This window comes from Nicotiana sylvestris, chromosome 2 (genome assembly GCF_000393655.2).
Source record: "Nicotiana sylvestris chromosome 2, ASM39365v2, whole genome shotgun sequence".
In the NCBI taxonomy this organism is placed as follows: domain Eukaryota; kingdom Viridiplantae; phylum Streptophyta; class Magnoliopsida; order Solanales; family Solanaceae; genus Nicotiana; species Nicotiana sylvestris.
In genome coordinates, this window is record NC_091058.1 from 184,370,614 (window position 1) to 184,385,449 (window position 14,836).

The 14,836-nt window shown below is 40.3% G+C and overlaps 1 long non-coding RNA gene across 1 annotated transcript; it reads right to left on the reverse strand.

The window, feature by feature from the left end:
* Positions 1-12,773: 12,773 nt before the first annotated feature.
* On the reverse strand, positions 12,774-13,417 carry LOC138886433 (uncharacterized). The gene is made up of 3 exons (XR_011405165.1): positions 13,222-13,417; positions 13,069-13,126; positions 12,774-12,966 (listed from the first exon to the last, which is right to left on the reverse strand). It is a non-coding gene; the product is annotated as an uncharacterized lncRNA (long non-coding RNA).
* Between the last annotated feature and the right edge of the window lie 1,419 nt (positions 13,418-14,836).

The following is a 14,836-nucleotide window of genomic DNA, read 5'->3' on the forward strand; positions in this document are numbered from 1 at the left end:
TCCGACCAAATTCACGTGACTCGGGGATGCCCGACCGTCGCTATGAAATCACAAGCCTTCAATTACTTCAAAAAAACTTCAAAAAGAACCTGTTAATCAGGCTACCCTAGGTATAAGCAAAAGAGCTTCGATCATATCAGCTCCAAACAATAGGCTTCGAAACAATTCAGCCATTGAGCGAAACCTCCCGAGGTGCTCATTTATCGCTACATAACGGCTCGCAATCGAGCTGTCAAAGAGTTGGGCTAACAGAAAAACTTCAAAAAGTCTTTAAAGAGGGAAAATAAAGCCCACATTAGAGGTCTTACCGATGCAATGCTAAGAGCCACTATCACCAGCTTAAAATTAAAGGTCCTACTGACCAAACGCATAAGAGCCACTATCGCCAGCCTATGTTAAAGGTCGTACCGACCCTATGCGTAAGAGCCTCAGGGCCGAATTATAAACCTAAGGGTTTTTACTCAAAGTCCAATTCATCTGGCTAAACATTGACAAACGTCAAAACTCAAGACAAAGAAAGACATACATAAGCAAATGGAAGTTTATGAAATGAGAAAACCGAAAGGTTTCTTTATGCATCTGTATACGAAACAATGCAAGGCTATATTTGCAAACGCTCTCTACTAGCCCTGTACAAAGAATAAAAAAGAAAAAGCCTAGTCTACTTTCCCCTCGGGGACTATGGCTAGTTGGCCTCTTTCTCATTATATTTGGCATCGGACAAAAGGAACTTGGCATCATATTCGTCCGCCTTTTCCTGCTTTATCTCTTCCGAGAGATCGAAGCCCTAGCATGGATCTCCTCAAGGGTTTCCCTCCGAGATTTGCACCAGGCATATTCGTTGCTTCTACTCTCTCGATCAAAAGCCCCTTTCAGCTCATCTCGAGCAATAACTGCGTCTTTTAAATAGACGGTCACTTTCTTGTCGGCCTTAGCCCGAATATCTTCAGTTTTAGCCCGGGCATTCACGACCTCGACCTTCATCTCCAAAAGGTCGGACTCGAGCCTTTGAATCCTGCTCATCTGAATCGAGCTATTTTCATGGGCGTTCCGGAGCTGTACCTTGAGGGAAGAAACCTTGGCCAGAGCATTCTTCTTGGCCGCAATATGGGCATCTATCTGAGCCCTGTCAACCTCGCCCCAAAGGTGTTCTAGATCCTCTATCTTGCACTGCAATTGAAGTATCAAAATATTAATCTTTGAGGATAGAAGAAGAAGCATGCATTCCCTCGGAGCAAAGGTTACATGTTTCTTGAGGTGGCTTTCATAGTTCAAGCTTCGATTCGCCTCGTACCGAAGGTGCCTCAATTCTTTTCCCCTTTTATCACAAAGAAGCCTAAGGGATTTCTTCCCATCCAAGGCTTTCCTCAACTTGGCTTCATAGCAGAGCAGCTCGGACTTGGGCTTGTCAAAGGCCTGTGAAAAAGAAGCTCAATGAGAAAATGAAAATGTAAAATTAAAATACCAACAAAGTTAACCAAAGCTCACCACAGAACAAAGCCGTTGAGCCTCCTCAAAGGTTGAGCGCGCATCTACTAGCCTGGTCTCACCAACCCCAGTTGAACCGATCTCGATATGGATATGGTCGTTCAAGACCTCGCTTGATTTAGGCGACCCCTAGTCTCGAACATCCCCCGAAGTACCTTTGAGAGGAGGCAAAAACAGCGGCAGAAAACCTGTATCCCCTAAAGTACCTTCGGCAGGAGATGAGGATAACGGCCGAACACCTGTATCCTTCGAGGTACCTTCGATGGGAAAAGAAAACGGCTGCAAGGGAGGAACCATTTTTCTGAGGCTAGAAGCCTCAGATGTCGCAGGCTCAGCTGATACATCTTCTCTAAGCCTCCGAGCAGGCCTTGTCTTGCTATGAGCACCCTCGTCATTCGAGGACTCCTTCCATTTGTTATCAGTCCTTGACCTCGAAGCCGACGACCCTTCCTCCTCCCCTGGGGGGCACAGTCTCATCTCAGAAAATTCTCTAATGCCTACGGTGATGGAGTTAGTATACATAAAAGAAAGTACCTTTCAACGAAAACAAGCCACACAACATGTACCATGATGTTTGCCTCCCATCTACCCTTGGACAGATCTTGCACGCTCATCATAAGTCGAGCAAGCCGCCAGTTTCCGAGACCAATCCGCTAGGTCTGGAACCTCGTATGGCATCCATAGGATTGCTACAAAAAAAGAAAAGAAAAAGAAAGCATCTTTACAGAATCCACCTCCACCATGGACAAAAATAATAAGAACACGAGTGTACCACTTACGTGTAAAATTCCATTTCTCAGGATATAGAAGGAACTCTGCGGGGATAACATCGATAGTCCACGCTCGGACGAAATGACTCATCCACCCTCGGTCCCCATCTTCTTCATTACTGGAAACAAAGGGCTGATAGGATCGACGTCATAGACTAATCAGGCCTCGGTAATGCAAGGACCGGTATAATCTAATAAGATGACTGAGGGTGAACTCGAGCCAGCTTTATCTGCAAAATACCTTATTATCAGAACTATCCTCCAAAACGACGGGTGAACCTATGCCAGGCTAACCTGATATCTTCTACAAAATTCGAGCACGACCCTATCGAGAGGGTCCAATGTAAAGGGGTACGTGTATACATTCAAAAACCCCTCGACATGAGCCATGATGCTCTCTTCCGGGGAAGGTACCTGCAATGCCACCTTTTCTCCCCATCCGCAGTCTTTTCTAACTACCTCGAGGAGTTCCTCTGCTATTGAGGAGACAAACCTCGATGTATGCTCCCGATGGCCATAAACATTGGGAGGTCTCTATAACATAAAGTTCCTCCTCGAGACAAAGAACCTCAAAGTTAGCTCACCAGACGACGGCGGTGTACCACCGACCGAGCACGAAGCAGAGGAGAAACCCTCCTCTCAGAGGTGAATGGATTTGGATGTAGCAGCCATGGCTATGGTAAAATAAGAAAGGGAAGATGAGGACTTGGTCGAAAGCTTTGAGTTGAAATGGTAACTGGCACAAAGAATAAGAGCTCTATGAAAGGGATAGTTATTCAAAGTAGTGGAGTCCCCAGATAAGAAACAAGCAAATGCATATATAGAACAAGCAGCAGATGTTCGCCAATCCTGAAGGCCAATTAATTCTGACCATGTTAGTACAATTTTTGGGGAAGTGTACCAGTGGGGCCACTCCGGTCACTTCGTAACTGTGTCATATAAATGACATTGTCATACAGCACTCGAGAGCTATTGAGATCCCGAGGACTTCTGTTATTACAAGCATCGACTCTAAAAGAGCTATCGACCTAATCCCGAGATGGTGCCCGATCTCGAGGGCCCAGATTACTCCAAGTATGGGCTCCGAAGAGCCAACATCAAAGTTTAAAGGCTAACTTCGTGTAAACACTGAAATATGAAATTCAAAGACTTGAAGCAGAAAAATCTTTTACATTCCCAAAAATATATTTACATGGGGGTGTCTTTACAAAACCTTTTCCCCTGGGAAATTCATACACAAAAAATAAAGGAAGACGATGTGGTCTATTCTTCACCATTACTACTCTCTGGATCATCTCCGGAACCCTCATCTGAAGTGGCCGAAAATGCTGAATATTCCTCCAAGACACGAGCTTCCTCAATCTCAGCTGAGAGATCGGCGCCTTTAGCACTTGCTTCCTTTAGAGCCTGCCTCTTTGCTTTTGAACGAGCATAAACAATGGCCCGAGTCAGCTTCTGCTGGTCCTTCTCTGATATCTCTCTGGCCCAATCATTTGCAGTGGTGGCATCTTTCATGTATGAAGATGCATTTTCTTCAGCCTCAGACATGGCCGTGGATAGTGCAGTAGCCTCCTTCTGAGCACTCCAAAGAAGACCCTAGATCGATGCCAACTCCGACCGCAAAAGGTCTCTCTCCGAGGTCACAACCCCATTTTGCCCCTCAGCTCGAGGATCTCTGTATTCTTGAAGTTGCCCCATTAGGGAAACCTTTTGTCTAATCTGCAAAGGCAAAACAAGTTGGTGAGCATCGCATTATAAGAATAAAAAGGTGAGTTCATGGATGCCATGTTACCTGCTCAGCAAGGCCAGCCCTTTCATGGTGCACTCCCTCCAAACTCGCCCGAAGCCCGCTTAACTCTTTCCCCCATTTAGGCAGATGAGGCCTCCGACTCCTTCAGCACCGAGGTGAGCATCTCGATCTACTTCTTGCAGCATGAAATATCATCTTGAAGCCTAGAAAAGGCATGGTCGTACATTTTCTTAGCCTACAACAACACAGAAAAGCTAGAAAGTCAAAAACAAAGATTTAAAGCGCAAATGATATGTCACGAGTATCACCTGCTGCTGAAGCCTCTCCTCCTTGAGCAACGGGAGAATCGAGAACAATGTTCTCATCAACTCCGTCGAAAAGGTCTTCGAGCACATCTTCCCCTCCATAAAAGGCCCCCACATCGGCGGTATCCGGGTCCTGTGCATCCCTGATTTCCCCCGATGAGTACGAAGGGCCCAAATTAAGGCTACCCAGAGCATTAATTTCTCTAAAGGTCTCATCTTGCCCCCGAAAAACTTCGGGTTCAGGCCCTCTAAAATCACCAGCCATGGGTTCATCGGCACGGACTATACCACGTCTAACTTGAAATTCGGGGACTATGCCCGAACCCTCCTTGAGGGTCTCTTCAGCACGGGTTTGGTCTATATCGACCACCCCCGATTCGGCAACTTTCCGCCCAACAACTTGCGAAGCATCTGCACCTCGTCTTGTCCTTTGTACCAAAGGGCCTTCATCATCATCATCACCTTCATCCTCGGTACGGGGACTTGCCACAGCCACCGAAGTCAATACCTTGGCATCAGTACGAGGCCTACGAACTTTAGGTTTCTTTGATTTGGGAGACTCAGCCGATGCCTCCTTCTTCCTCTTCTTACCCTTATCGGGTTTCGAGGTCACTTCCTCACCATCAAGAGACGGCCTCATCAACACTCCATCCCTGAGGCCTACACAAGCATGATGTGTCAAACTTGACACCATAAAAGATATTCACAAGGAAACATGGTGAAGATAACAGTAAAAAGAATATTGTGGTTCTTGGCCTGCCACCGCGTTTTGGCCATGTCATGCCAAGAACGCTCGATATAAGGGAAAGGGGAGTCTAACTGTCTGATCCATCCCGAAAGGTTCTGAACTGCACCGGGGTACCAAGCGGTGGCTGCATAATCAAAAGAAGATCATTTTTCATAAAGAGATGAAAGGGCAATAAAAAATGCTCGAGGTAGGGGAACTTACGTTGCATATGTCGTTCCTCTAGGAATGGCATCCTATTAGCCGGGATGATGTCTGAGGTCCTCACTCGGACAAACCAGCTCATCCACCCCCAATCCTTGCCCTCATCGATGCTCGAAAAAAATGACATCGCGGATCGAGGATAAAGCTTGATCAAACCCCAGAAGAGACGAGGGCTGTATAATCTGACCAAGTGATTGAGGGTGAAGGTTCCTCGACCTAGATGGAAACTTATCGGAGCATATAAATGATCCTCCAGAAAGAAGGATAGATCTGACCGAGTGTCACTCGATACTCATTGTAGACATGTGATTTTGACCCTCCCCAAGATTTTTCATATTTTAGCACGTAAATATTTAATTTAGCCCCAATATAGCTATTTCAACTCATTTTTACTCTTTTACTTTATTTTACTACAAGAAAATGAAAATTACAAAAAAGTATTTTTATTTTATGAAAAAATAGTACCTTAATTTTATCTTTATATAATCTTGAAAAATACAAAAAAAAATATGTAATAGCTTCATGTTCTAATATAGTTTAGTTTAATTAATTAGAATTTATTTTTTGCATCATGTAGTATAGTTATCTTATATTAAGGGAATTTAGCTATGGTTTTAATAATTTTTGGAGTCTTCTTAGCCCAAAATTGAAACACAAAAAAAGACACGGTCCAACCCAATTACCCTTAGCCCATTCTTCGCAACCCATTAGCGCATCTAAGTGCAAGATTTAATCCTAGCCTTTTATTTCCTTCTAATTCAATGGTCATCATCCTTTTCCACTTCCATATAAATATCCAATTATAGAAACCTTACCCCAAGTTTTCATTTCCTAGACCTAGACCCAAAAAAATATATAAAATAAGCAGCGGATCCCCGATTCCCAAAGAGAACGAAGACCGACATCAAAATCTGTATACATACAGTCCATAGCTTTGTAGTTTCTTTATAAAACTTTTTCTGGGAATTCGTGAATAATTGAATCTTGGATGATCATTCTCTCATATCCCTCAACTTCTGACTTGGCAATTTGATGGGATTCGCGATTGGGGGCATTTTGCATTTCACATTGTGTGAACTCCATGCATTCAAACCGTGATAAGGAGGAAATGGACGGTGGAGGAGAAATTGAGGGTGCGGATGAGAATGAGTTCGCACCAGTATACCAACGGTAGATATTTGTCAAATATTTGGAGGTTTTAGTTAATCGTCTGACTGAGGTCGGTTTGGGTTTCGAGGTTCCGGTTTGTAATTTCGGGGTTTCGGTCCAAGGATTGTTGTTTGTTTAGCCCGATTGATTTGCAATTTTCAGCTTGGTTCATCAAATAAAGGTTCATTTCTCACTTTTCGTTCTCATTTTATTGTGTCATGATAGCTCGGTGCGCATGTTGGTTGATTTGTGATTAACATGTCTTATTTTTCATTTAAATTGTTTTAATTAGTTTTTATTTCGATTGTGATGTATGTAGTCTTGGGTTCTTGAATAAATGCTTTTAATTGGGTAGATGGAAAAATTAGAGTTTTTTCTTTCTTGACAAGGAATAAGAATGGGCCTTAAGGCGGGTTTTGGACTAAAAGGAACCTAGACAAGTAATAGATCACGTTAGCTAGCCTATTTTCCCCAATAATATCTTGTTTATAAATTTGGCATCCCAACAATCTCAAAGATTAAGAAATAATTTAGATGCGCTAGTTGCTTTAAGCGCGTTATAATAAAATTATCATAGCTACGGGTACGGTTCCCGTGACGTAGTTGTGATACGTAATCCTAAACTCGGGTGCACATTTATGTGACCCAAATCCAAATCTTAACAACGTTAAATAAAATGTGTCTCGGACCGCGGGTGCATTTCATGTGGCGTGGTCCAAAGACGTATTTTAGATGACGTTGAAATCTTCCTTAAAATAATTGAAAGCGGTTTTAAAGCTAAAATGCACATAGGCTTAAAGGTGTTTTAAAATCAGATAAATAGGTCAAATATAACAGTTGAGCGATCGTGCTTGAACCACGGAACTCGGGAATGCCTAACACCTTCTCCCGGGTTAATAGAACTCCTTACCCCGATTTCTGGTTCGCAGACTGTAATACAGAGTCAATCTTTTCCTCGATTCGGGATTTGAACCAGTGACGTGGGACACGATAAATTATCCCAAGTGGTGACTCTAAATTTTTTTTTAAAAAAAATCCCGTTTCGATTGTCACTTAAATTGGAAAAAACTCCTTTATACACCCTCGCGGGTGTAGTGAAAAAGGGAGGTGTGACAGCTCTGGCGACTCTGCTGGGGACCGAACCCAGAATCTCTGGTTTAGGGTTTAGAATTCGAGCTTAGATAAATTGTTGTATTTGGTTGTATCTAATTTTCCTACATGTTTTGTGTTGAATGTGCTAAATGTTACCGCTTTGATATTATCTGAACAATATATAAACTGTGCCGACACCCTTCTCTCTTCACCTCCGGGGATGTGCTTACTGGCTGAGACTCCCTATTCTGTTAGTGTCATACCTTGAAATAAGAAAGAGGCCGGACAAGTTACGAAGCCGGATGGCCTTTTGGTTCCCGGTAAGTTGCCCCCTCCTCGATTCGAGTTGTCCGCTCGGGTACACAGTCTAGAACACCGACCCAGGTTTTAAACATAGAATGACGTGACTTCATGCCGGATCCCTAGTATGAATGATTATTTGCATCATGCTGCATTTGGCTTAGGGGACTCAACACAGGGGTTGGGTCCGTCTAGGATAGGTGTGCCTAAAATAACAAACCATCTTGATGCATCCTGTGTGCTACATGTTGCATTCCTTCAAGGATAAAAAGGTCATTTGGCGGACCAATGATAATTGAGGGCAGGTAAAAAAATTAAAAAAATTAAAAAAAAAAGGATAAAGAGAGGGTGAAGTCTAAGGATAAAGCGAGCGGGGCCTAATTATGTTTTCTGTCACATTTTTGTTAGAAAAAAAAAAGAGAGAGAAGAAGAGAGCGTGAAAATTCGAAAAAAACGATTTTGCACTTTTTCATCATTTGTCGAAAATCAAAAAATCAAAAAAAGAAAATCTAAAAATGTTACATGTTTCATCACCTTTTAAGAGAAAGCAAAAAAAAAGATATGTTTTCTCTAAATTAGTTATTTTTTATTCTCGCCCTTATCCAACCTGCCCGAACTACGCAAACCTGATTCTCGTCTTTCGGGGCGTGATACGTAGGCAACCCACATAGGGTCCGGTATTCCTAGTAAATCTTAGGTTCTTGGCTTTGCGGGGTCATAGCCAAATTTTGCACTTCTAGCCACCTTTTGGCCAAATAAGCCATTTTGCAAAAATAGCCTCAATCATGTCTTGCATGTGTCTTAGGGAATGTTATTATCTCACCTAGTGTTGGTTTGAGTTTTCTCATACAGGCATGAATTTATTTACCGGAGTTTGAGCATGACAGACACCCCGTGACCATCCAGTCAGGATCGCTCAGTCGGGAGTTGCTTAAGGAGATTTATTTTATTTTTATGTTTTGAGTCTGTTCTTCAATTTATGTCGTCTTTTAATTTGTAGTTTTGTATAGTAATGTCAAGTATTTTGTTATTTTATTTTCTGCTTTATATTTAAAAAAATGTGTTGTAACTCAAAAATCAAAAAAAAAAGATGTTGCATGTTATATTTCCGTTATAAATGTTCTTTAGAATACTAATTCCAAAAATGGAAAAAAAATTGAGGTTGTTTTTCCTTTAGGCAATTAATATCTAGGACTTAAAATGAATTATTTTCATGTTCCCTTTAGTATATTAAGACCAATAATTCAAAAAAAAAAATCTTTTAATACTTCTTTAAAAGCTTTCTTTAAGGTGTTAATTCCAAAATCCAAAAAGATTTTCTTTTGAGGTGTTTCTTTGGGAAACTAGTGAAAGATAAAAAAAAAATTGTTTTCATTAGAACTTTAGGATATTTTACATAAAAAAAATACTTTATCTTTTGTTTATCTTTAAGGTTTCTTTCTTAGAAAATCAAAAACTTAAATCCAAAAAGTATTTTTTATCTTGTTCATTTCTCGTTTCGAAATCTTTCTTGAGGGATATGGAATGAAAATTCAAAATATATTTCTTTGGTTTATTTTTAGATTTCCTTCCTAAAAAGGGTCAAAAAATATTTTTCTCTTCTAGGATTTTTCCTTAATAGATTATTTGCTTCAAAAAATATATGCTCGTTAAGCTTGAGTTTAGAATAGGTTATAGAACATTAAGTCTAAAAAATTTAAAAAAAAAGGGATTTGTTTCTGTTATTTTCCTTTTCTCATCAGAGTAGTAATTAAGGTAAAAAGAAAAAAGAAAATGAGAATGTTAGTTTGTTTGCTTTATTCTCGATCTTCCAGAACTACGCAAAGATATGATTCATGTGGCGTCATGATACGTAGGCAACCTACATAGGGTTCGATCGAATTATTTTTTTTATTATTATTAAAAGAGAAAGATGAAAAAAGAGGGGAAAAAAGGAAAAAAAGGGGGAAACGAAAAAAAGAGGTGAAATTATGGGATGTGAGATATGAGAGAAAGAAAAGAGTGATAAAAAAAAGGAGAAATGAAGGAAAATGGGCAAGGCAGCAACTGCTAGAAAAGCAAAGAAAAGAGAGGTTGAAATGAACAAATTGGGATGATGCCAACTGACCTTTGTACCCTCGAAGTCATTTTAGAACCGATAATTGTGGCTAGGTGCATATCTTATGTTAAATGCCCTAACGCTAACGTGATGGCTTCATTTTGTTATATCCATAGCAGAAGGGTGGTTGGTTTGTGGTTCTTAAGGTAACTCATCCATTCAACATAAGGCCAAAGGGCAAGGTAGCCATGACTAGTAAAAACTTGGGCACAAGAGTTGTTGACCCGTCAAGGGAGTTTGTGGAGTCGGGGTCTGAATTGAAAGAGGAGTTCCAAAGGGTGAAACAACAGATGGCAGAAATGTATCAGTCTTGGATCAGGGGGCATCCTCCACCTTCATTCCCCACTAGCTACACCGAAAACCCTGCAACTATCCTACCACCATCCCAAATCTAGATTCCCACTGCTGTTGATATCACCCAACAACATTTTCACACTCTACCCGCCAAAACCACCTCGTATCCCGCTCCTTTGGCCACTCATGCTCTTGTAGCTCCTCCCCCATCTACTTTTCATCGATCCTCTAACGAGGTTGTGTTCAAAGTCCCTGATGCCCAACACTATGCACCAGAACCAACTTTCAAAGTCTCAGATTCATACTCTCCCGCTCCTCATTTTGAGCCTCCCGGTGAAATTGAAAAACCTGCTAAGATAGTGGAGCAAGATGAGATATCCAGGAAGGTGAAAATCTTAGAGTAGTCTTTAAGAAACATGCAAGGGATAGGGAGCCAGATCAGCGTGGCTTACAAAGACTTGTGCTTGTTTCTTGACGTCCAACTGCCTGATGGGTTTAAGATGCCAAAGTTCGATTTATATGACGGGCATGGAGATCCCGTGGCCCATTTGAGAGGCTACTGCAGTAAGATGGGAGGCGTCGGTGGGAAGGACAAATTATTGATGGCATATTTCAGTCAATGTCTGGGTGGGGCAGCTCTAGAGTGGTTCGCCCATCAAGACGTTAGCAAGTGGTACACATGGGATGATATGGCTCAGGCCTTTTCCAGGCACTTTCAGTACAATATAGAAATTGTCCCAGATCGCGTGTCCCTCGCCAAGATAGAAAAGAAGCCTAATGAAAGCTTTAGGGAATACGGGTTCAGGTGGAGAGAGCAAGTTTCCAGAGTCCATCCTCCCATGGAAAAAAAGACATGGTCGAGTACTTTCTCCAAGCTCAAGAGCCAACTTACTTTGGGCATTTGATCACGGCTGTGGGTAGGTTTTTTAATGATGTGATAAAAATGGGAGAAATGGTAGAAGACGGTTTGAAGTCTAGCAAGATCATGAGTTATTCTGCTTTAAAAGCCACGACACAAGCAATTCAGAACGACACAGGAAGTTTGCTGGGTCAGAAGGAACGCGATGATGTTGCCATGGTTGTTTCAGAGTCACGACATGGACCAAAGGGCCCGCCTCCCCAATATACCCAGCCTCAACTCCAACCCCAAACCTATCCCCGAGCTCCACGTAATCCACCTCAGTATTATCCTCCGAACAACGTCCGGTCATATGTCCAACCACCAGGTCATTCTCTATGGCGAGCGCCAGCACCTCATAATGAATTCTTGACTTCACAACATTTTCGAGCACCCAACAAACCTAGAAAACAGGGGCAGGGAAGGGAACAAAGGCAAAGAAATAGTTTCACGCCAATTGGGGAATCCTACACAAGCTTGTTTGAAAAGTTAAAGCATTCTGGCCTGATTGAGCCGCTCCTCGGCTATACTACAGACCTATATGCAAAAGGCTTTGATCCTACTGTACGATGCATGTACCACTCTAATGTCCAAGGGCATAGCATTGAAGATTGTCGTTCTTTGAAAAGGGAAATAGAAAGAATGATTCAAGAAGGGGTAATTGTGATCAATGACAATGACAGGGAGCATGCGAATCCTCTTGGGAACTTGCGGACTGAAGTTAGTGATATTGAAGTTGTTAATGGTTTTGGCAATATTGATGTGGAACCCAGTGGCTAAGATGTCGTGCTTGGTAATTGGAAAGACGCTTCATCTCTTGGCTACCTGGAGAGGAGTCTTGGTGGTTTTTTTTTGTTGTCATTTCTGCCGTCCGGGTTATTGTCAGGGTTGTAATCCGGATATTGTCTTGTGATTCAAATCCTTCTATCCTTTTATTTTGCCTAGTTTATTTTTTGTAGTAACTCGTTTAGTATTGTCTAGGTTTGTTCCAGAATTGTAACTAGGGGTGGGCATTGGTCGGTTCGGTTCAGTTTTGAATATTATCGGTTTTGCCTATCGGTTATCGGTTTATAAATATCATAACCCGATAACCAAACCGATAAGATATTGGTTATCGGTTATCGGTTAATCGGTTATTGATCATTATCGGTTCGGTTATCGGTTTACCCGATAAGGTAAAACTAAAACTAAGAGTGCTGATTGCTGAACGCTGAATATTACCTAAAATTAAGAGTGTTGAACGCTAATATTTGTACAAAGTAAATTTTGTACAAAGTTTACTGGAAGCTGCTATATATGACACTTCAAGCTAAACTACAGCTGAGTAACAAGAATCAAACTACAGCTGCTATATTGAACACATATAACGACACATAAAAAAATATGATAACAGAAAACTGCACACAAAACTGCACATAAAACTAACATTTCTCACAATAATTTCAGTTTAAAGTTAAACTTCTCACTGAATAATTTCAGCACACAAAGCTGTACATTTTTGCCTCAAACTAAACATACCCAGTACGGCAGTACCTCAATTGCCTGTGCATACAAAATGCAAACAGCTCAAATTCCAATCTAACAAAAATAGGAGATAAAAAAATCCCAACTTTCACAACCCAAAAACAGATGTATACACAGTAATGTCCAAACTCCAAAGTAATAGTTCAAACACATTAATAACAATGCAAAGTAGTATCAACCTTAGGATTAACAAGTCCAATTGTCCAAAGTCCAAACATAATACATAAAACAAGATGACAATAACTACATCTTACTTTCCACCATCCATCATCACCTTCTTCAATCCTTTCATAGTGACTCCAAACATGTGAGATAGCTTTGAGACCACAAAGTCGAGGCATGGTTACACCTATTAAACATAACAAGAAAATATATTAAGCAAGTAATATTTGTAATCATACTATGTATAACATATAAGTTGAATAATTAACTTACCAAAGTTTTAACTTACAACTATCTAAGATTCTACATATCATCATCGCAGGGTTCGTTTCCAAGATTGGCAAAATCTATGATAATATATATTAACAAGTCAAACAACAAAAATATTAAATAAACTATTTATAAAAATAATATACAATCAAACAAATTAAAATATTGCTACCTTGTTCTAGTTGCTCGAGAACATCTAAATCTTCCTCAACACTTACAGGTAATGGCTCACTTCGAAGCCAATCTTGAAGGCACAAGAGAACTTCCACCAATTTAGGAGTCAATGAACTCCTAAATGAATCAAGAATACGCCCTCCAGTGCTAAATGCACATTCAGATGCAACACTTGAAATAGGAATAGATAATACATCCCGAGCCATCTCAGCAAGAATGGGGAATCTAGGTGAGTTTACTTTCCACCAAAGCAATATATTACCGTCTGCTATTTCATTTTCAACTTCTTCTGTTAGATATTTTTCCAATTCTGATTTAGAATCTGAACCTCCAATCCCAGCTTTATGTCTTTTTAATTCTTCAAAGAAAGAACCAAAAGATCCATTTGAAGTTTCCATTGTGTCCAATGAAGAGTTAGATAAACATGAAGAGGGACGACAAACTTTATCTTTTGAATAAGACTTTACATACTCATCAAACAATGAAGTCATGTATGTATGTACTCCCTTCGCGATAATTGGCCCTCTCTCTTCGAACATCTTCGCAAGTGCAAAACTAACAGAATCAAACTTGTACCGAGGATCCAAAATACATTAAATGAAAATCATTTTGTTCATTTTTTCTGGATCACCCCAATACTTATCTAATTTCTCCTTCATCTTCTTTGCCATTAAACCCAACAAAACAACTTCATTTAATATCAATTGTTTCAAGTAAACAGCAACTTCACAAATTTCAAGAAAATAATGATTTGATGTAACATAAAGTGAGCCAGATACCTTTACAGTAAGCTTATAAAAGATTTCAAGAAATTTTGTCAATTTCTTTACATCCTCCCAATCACTACTCAAAAGTGTACCTGCAGGACTTCCATTTACAATATCAACAAACTCAAGATGATGTGACAAGCCAATATCATGATCAACATATTCTAAAATTGCACTCTCATATTCAATAGCCCTGTTCAACATTAAGTATGTAGAATTCCACCTTGTAGGAACATCCAAACATAAAGATTTCCTAACTAGATTTCCTTCATCACAACATTCCTGAAACTTTTTCCACCTAGCAGGAGACTGCCTGATATATCTCACTGCTTGCCTAATACGTTCAATAGACACAATTGATTCTTTTATACCATCCTGAACAACAAGATTCATAATATGAGCCATACACCTCACGTGAAGGTGCTTACCATTCATAGAATTGGTCCCCCATTTAGTTAACTTCTTAGAAAGCTCCTTCACCGTCGCATCATTTGAACTAGCATTATCAACTGTGACAGTGAAAATATTTTGTAACCCCCACTCTTTCAAACAATTAACAATACTATTTGCCATATCTTCCCCCCTATGACTAGAAATTGGACAAAAGTTGACAATTCTTTTATGCATTTTCCATTCACTATCAATCCAATGAACAGTAATACACATATAATTTATTCGTTGTAAGGAAGTCCAAGTATCAGTAGTAAGGCAAACTCTCTGATCTTTAAAAAGCTTCACCAACTTACGTTTTTCATCATTGAAAAGATCAAAACAGTCCCGAGTCATAGTTCTACGTGAAGGAATTCGAAAAAAAGGTTGTGCAACTTTCATAAAATTCATAAAACC